Below are 7125 nucleotides of genomic sequence, written 5' to 3'. Positions count from 1 at the left end.
TCCAAGTAGGGGAGCTTCATGTGTGTCTAAACTTGTTTTTTATATATAGGAGATTATCACACCCCAATTTAATTGAAAAATCCACGAGTTGTAGTGAGTAAGAAAATATTTTATAAAGAAAGAGTTTGAGAGTTACAAAAATGCTAATTTACCAAACTCTCGTAAAAAATAAAAATAATTAGATTACAAAGTTTAATGCCTAAAACTAGATAATTCGACTTCTCCAGGGTTTTATTATGCTTACGATCGAGATGCTTAGGGAGTTGGGATACATAAAGAAAAAAAAAAAAAAAAAAAGACTTGCGTCTTATAATTGATAATTGTTCTTAAGCAATATTGCTATGGCAAAAAGTGGGTCCTTCGTGGGTAAGTTTTTTCCCACAAAATCCTTTGGTGGGGAGTTCGTGGCAGTAAAATACAAGTATTTTTTCTCACCAAAACTCCAACTCGTGAGAAAAGACGAGTTTTGATGAGGAATTTGTAGGGAAAGAAGTTTGAGCTCATCGGAAATAAATCAAGATTTCTGCCAATCTCGTGGGTAATACTTTTATTTGCCACCAAAGGTTTCTGTGGGTAAAGTTTAATCCACCAGAATGTTTTGGTGGGAATTGCTACTTTCCCAGGGATACCCATCCAGCAGTAACGGGGTGCACCTTTTTTCTACAAAAATCACTTCTTAGGTAATGTTCATATCCATGACCAAAACTTGTGGGAAATAGAGTATGAAGTTGTGAAATTAAGAATTCCCCACCAACATCATTTCCTGTGAAATAATTGTTTTGTTAAGACTCTGGATAGTTATGGATATTAGGCTTGTTTGTGTGCTGAATAGTGGTGGATATTAGGCTTGTTGCGTGCTGTTGTGCATTGGTTAGATGGTGGAAATGGAATGTGGTTTCTGTAAGGATAAAGCAGAGTGCATGCAAGGTGTATGAAGAAATGCTAGAAAGGAAAATGACAAGGAATTGCTACGGGAGTAACTTCGAGAGCTCCCTAACCTCCAAGATGAAATAACCACTACAGAGTAATTCCTTCTACAGATCCTTCCTCCTCTCCCACTCACCCCTTTTGTACTTTAAGATGCTCTCTTTTCCTAACAGAATTGAGAATAACTAAGTTGATCCTAACAGTATAAAACCCATGTGACAAACACGCATCCTTTGGATTAAATACCAAACGATGCGTTTACAGACTATTGAAAAGACTCTACTACAAAACGGTGCGTTGCACCCAACTTAAACAATAAGAAATGGTGCACAGCACCCAGACATTTACTACCTCTATTACTTCATAACAACAGATTACTTTATTTTCCTTCGTACGACATCGTTGTTCCTTCTTCAAACTCCTTGTACTTCTTTACTTCAACAGTCTTCTCATGAGGAATTCCTCTTTGATCTCATCTTCATGTTGGAACCCTAACATGTTTCTCAAAATAAAGTTTTTTCTCACAAAAAGCTACCATTGCAAATACCTGTGTTATCCTGTTTTTGCCACGAGGTGTCACCGTAGGAAAAAAATAATAATCTTTCCAAGTTGTTTATCCCACGATGATATTGGGACAGTAATAATGTAAATTTTTCCTGTCATTCACATATATCAAATAATACTAATAAACTGGAAAATAGACTGCATCTCAAAATCAAGATTAAAATTTTCAGCTCATCCATAATATACCAAATTACTATTGAGGAAACATAGATTTAATTACTTCATTAATCCAATATACAGTCAATGAAGGCCATGGAATTACATCAAGAGTTTGCATGTTTGGGAAGTACTACAGGAGGCTAGGAATGCCAATAAATACACAGTACTATTCATAAGGTCCCTATATATACGCCTATCTACATGTATTTGCCCACTGAGACACATAGCAACAAATTACGATTTCAAGCTGCTGAGAAAAGGTCGAATCGCACTCATGCAGGAACTCACCACTTGCACTCTTCATCCAAACTTACTCTTAAGGGTTGAAGTACTTGGAAAAATACCAGTCAAAGCATATTAGGCATTAATTAGGATTTCCTTCTGTACTAGGACACTAAAACAAGGAGCATCATAAGATTCAGTTAGTAAATCTGGAATGTTCTCATGGCTTTATAAATCTGCCTCAACAAATACATGGTGATTTCATACACCTTAGTCAACCTATTCATAACATCCTCTGCAGCCCCCTCCCCCCAAAACAAACAATCTATAACAGCCCACTATAACATACAAGTTCACTATCTGCCTCAGCATTATAAAATCAAGTGAGGTTTTATGGAAATGGTAGACTTGATAGGGATTAATGCTAAGTCTGCCTTTATATATGTCTTTCCAACATATTCATATATGCACCAGGTGTTTTTAATCCAAACATATTCATTCCACACCCTAGCATATCAAGCTATTTACACATGATGACCAAACTATTGATGCTCTAAGAACACTTCCATATCAAAACATATCAAATCTGAAAAATATCAATCAATTGCTACTTCAGAGTTGTAAAATGTTGGTACCTTACCCTTGTCCAAATATACTTTTGTAATGGTTGATGGTTGTGAATACTTCAAAAAGTACTTTCTCTTCACCACTGCCTTCCACGAAATCCCATCTAGACCAACTTTGCTAAACATGGCTGAGTATCAGCTATTCTTATATGCTGCCTGTTGGTGTGGAACCTGCATACAAATCACCAATTGTCTTTAGGCATCCAATTGGTTACATATATAATCAGCACTAAAAACCATCCATAATATAAGAGATAATTACCCCATCATAACAACCACAAACTTCATGGAAAGTAACAGGTTCCATCACCCTGCCTTGTAGCACCCAGCAGATACCATCTCAATCTTGCAACTTCCCAAAATATGATGACCTATACAATACACAGTCCCTAACGACAACTAACCACTGACTATTGTTCTAGTTTAACATCCCTAACACTTCCCACACTGCACATAAAAAAAGTGAGGCATTTCAAACTTCACACCCCAATGGCCACAAGATTGATACAATCCACCAAAATATCCACAAAAAGTCCAAAATCAGTGTAAGAAAGATGCCTTAGCATCCTGTTGAGTCTCTCTATGATACTCATTATTCGACTCCAACTTAGACACCCGAATGTTCATTGCTTTCTCATAATCAGAAAAGCCCCTCATTGCATCCATATCACCCATAATCAGGTCTAGCTTAGTCTTGTAAATTTCTACACAGGTCTTGTTCCTTTCATTCTCCTTGGCTAGACAAAGAAATGTATTGTTCTTTTGCATCGAAGGAGAGGGATCGAGAATGCCTAATGTCCCAGCCCTTGTGCATATACCCAGATCTGAATCCTTAAACTTCTTTGAAAACAATCACAACTGCATCATCACCTTCCACTTTGGGGTCTTTCTCATTTAATTTCTCCATCGTAAGGTTCTGAAAATCATAATAAATCATTTCAACCATGCTTAAGATGTTTATAGATAGTCCAAAAGAAATGAAATTCATACCAAACTCACATAATTGTGTTCCGTTGTTGCATTTATAAATATGCCCTTCACCCTTGACCAATGCGTTTCTTCATAGAGAGCGATGAGGTTTGGTGCCGTCTCACGCTTCAACAAAACCATGAATCACATAAGTCTCAAACTCAAAGAAGAATTCATAAAAAACATATATCATACAGAATCTAAAATTTCATTCTTACATTTTCTTCCAATAGCCTAACAAAGGATTTCCTCTCACCTGTATGTTTCACTTTTTGTTTTTTTTCTATTAGTAGTGTTTCTTAGAGACTGCTCCTGAAATATTTCAGAAAATATCAACTTCCATAGATACACTTAATGCTCTATTGTACAAAGGCAGCAAAATATCATGAATCACATAGAATATAACAGAAACAGAAAATTAACTAATAACAGTCATTACCTTGAATGTGCCACTTGCCCACCTTTCACACATCCACTCCCAAACTCATTTTCCACCATGGACGCTCCAACAGATAAGGCCTCCTCATTTGATGCATATTTTTATTTTTGATAAGTAATAAGTTATTTCATTAATATATAGGCATAGCCCAGGTACACTTTAAGATAGGCTATTGGAAGAGAAAGTCAGAATGAAATTTCAGATTCTGTATGATATATGTTTTATGAATTCTTCTTTGAGTTTGAGACTTATGTGATTCATGGTTTTGTTGAAGCGTGAGACGGCACCAAACCTCATCGCTTTCTATAAAGAAACACATTGGTCAAGGGTGAAGGACAGATTTATAAATGCAACAACGGAACACAATTATGTGAGCTTGGTATGAATTTCATTTCTTTTGGACTATCTATAAACATCTTAAGCATGGCTGAAATGATTTATTATGATTTTCAGAATCTTATGGTGGAAAAATTAAATGAGAAAGACCCCGAAGAGGAAGGTGATGATGCAGCTGTGATTGTTTTTAAATAAGTTTTAGGATTTAGATCTGGGTATGCACAAGGGTTGGGACACTTAGGAGACGTTTGGATTCGCAGCTCATCTCAGCTCATCTCAACTTATCTCACTACTATTCATTACTATTCAGCAACTTTAACTCACAAATCTCACTACTATTCACAACTCATCTCATTACTATTCACAATCCATCTCAAGTCATCTTTGAATCCAAACGTCTCCTTAGTCATTCTCGATCCCTCTCCTTCGATGCAAAAGAGCAACACATTTCTTCGCCTAGCTGAGGAGAATGAAAGGAACAAGACCTATGCAGAAATTTACAAGACTAAGCTAGACCTGATTCTGAGTGATATGGATGCAATGAGAAGGGGCTTTTCTAAATATGAGAAAGCAATGAACATCCGAGTGTCTGAGTTGGAGTCAAATAGTGAGTCTCATAGAGAGACTCAGCAGGATGCTAAGGCATCTTTCTTACACTTATTTTGGACTTTTTGAGCATATTTTGGTGGATTGTATTAATCTTGTTGCCATTGGGGTGTGAAGTTTGAAATGACTCACTTTTTTTTGTGTGCAGTGTGGGAAGTGTTAGGGGTGTTAAACTAGAACAATCGGCAGTGGTTAGGGACTATATGTTATATAGGTCATCATTTTTTGGGAAGTTGCAAGATTGAGATGGTATGTACTAGATGCTACAAGGTAGGGTGATGGAACCTGTTACTTTCCATGAAATTTGTGGTTGTTATGATGGGGTGATTATCTCTAATATTATGGATTGTTTTTAGTGCTGATTATATATGTAACCAATTGGGAGTCCTATCTTTGATATAAGTAATAACTTCATTGATATAAAGTTATTTCATTTGATGCATATTTTAAATACACCTTGTGTAGTTTGTAATGATATGCATTGTACTTATCACCCAGAAACGTGACAAGCATTTCACGATGATTGTCTTTTGTCTAATCCAACACAAAGTCCACCTGAAAATTCAAAATATTGTCCATGTTAATTTTCATTGATTAAACATTAAGAGAAAGTCATAAAATGATAACTTCCCTCATATATAATAAATCCCTACTCTAACATGGTCAATGAGCTCTTATTTCTCCTCCTCGATTATGGCACTCCAACTTGCATGCCTTATTTCGACATAAACTTTGATGATCCACGTCACTCGACTACTAAAGATGGAGGCATTCTCGCATGTTGGACCTTTATGCCCATCCTTGATATGCAAAACAATCTTACCCAACTTTTGGAGCCGTTCAAATTGTGTGCCCTTTCCTAGCTCTCAACCCTGTTTCTTAGTGGGTGCAACTATATTGAAAAAATATCTACACAAACCATTATATTGCTCACAATAATAACACAATATGTTTCAACCATAATCAATTCTAAAAATTTGGAAATTAACCTAGATATTTATTCTAATAGCTTTCATACCCATACTTATATTCCCCTCGGCAGCTTGCTCTACATCCAAGTTTTCTGGCAGGCCCACATCTCATATTGCTTGAGTCGAATCATTAGAATCTGCATCCTCATCTCGTAAATTCCTTGTCAGTGGTTGTTCTGCATCTGGGCCTCTATGTGCCAAGCTTGATCCTGCTCTACTGTGTCCAGCTCGTCCCCTCCTTCCTCCCTTTACAGATTGCCACATCCTTGTTTTTTTGTAATATTCACTATACTTCTGAAGGAAAGTGCAACCCACAACATAATATTTACAAGATTTATAACATTCTCCATGATAACTGTGTGCTATCAGGCAGTGCAAATAGAAGTTAATAAAACAATAGCAAACTGGACATATATGTGTAAAACTAGTTTATACAAAATAGCATACTGAATTTGTATGACAATAGTTAACTAACAGGCCTTTAATATGGGATTTACTAACATGGTCATGCCACTGGTTTGCGTAAGAGATCTGAAAGTTTTTTTACCAAGGCTAATGCATACAATTGGTTTGGGCTAACAGCATAAGAGTTATCACATTGGTTGTATAAAATACAAATATTCCAGACCAGATACGTATGCATATCACAGACTTGCCAAATCACAAACAAAAACCTACAACGCCTAGAATCTGCTATAGCTATCACAGAGTGTTGCCCAGGGTTAACCAGACTTGCCAAGACATTTGGAGCATATACTAATCTGCTTTGAGAACTTTTTTTGTTTATTTGCATGAGAGACCTCTAACTTTTTCCACTTCAAACCAGAAACTTGCTCTCTGGTTTTCTATCACAGCACAAGGCTAATCACATTTAATGTATAAAATCACTTTACAAAAACTCTGGCACCTCTACATTTTAGATCACCAACTAATCCTTACAACATAAAGTGGCTGAAAAACCCTCATGCGATGCTAAAATTTCACCTCCTTGGGTGAAGCAAGCTAGAAAGAAAATTCCCACAACAAGAAGCGGCTGAAAAACCCTCTTAGAACTCTAAACTTTCAAGTCCCTGGGTTAAGCAAGCTAGAAAGAAAATTCCCACCAACCACGACCTGGCTGAAAAACTTATGAGACTCTAAAATTTCATGTCCCTGGGCTAATCAAGCCTCATTAGAAAATTCTTTTTCCATTTATACCACCGATAGTTTTTTTTTAAACCCCTACTTTCCATTCCTGGCACATTTGTGTCTTTTTTTTTTTTTTTTATAAGTCTCAAGAAACCTTAAAAAAAATATTGTTGAAGCC

The 7125-nt window shown here is 36.4% G+C and overlaps 1 long non-coding RNA gene across 1 annotated transcript; it reads right to left on the bottom strand.

The window, feature by feature from the left end:
* Positions 1–706: 706 nt before the first annotated feature.
* On the bottom strand, positions 707–4185 carry LOC108996084. The gene is made up of 4 exons (XR_001996953.2): positions 3907–4185; positions 3686–3779; positions 3498–3593; positions 707–3414 (listed from the first exon to the last, which is right to left on the bottom strand). It is a non-coding gene; the product is annotated as an uncharacterized LOC108996084 (long non-coding RNA).
* Positions 4186–7125: the final 2940 nt, after the last annotated feature.

The sequence above is a fragment of the Juglans regia genome, chromosome 1 (genome assembly GCF_001411555.2).
Source record: "Juglans regia cultivar Chandler chromosome 1, Walnut 2.0, whole genome shotgun sequence".
NCBI lineage: Eukaryota > Viridiplantae > Streptophyta > Magnoliopsida > Fagales > Juglandaceae > Juglans > Juglans regia.
This window is presented reverse-complemented; position numbering and strand designations above follow the sequence as displayed.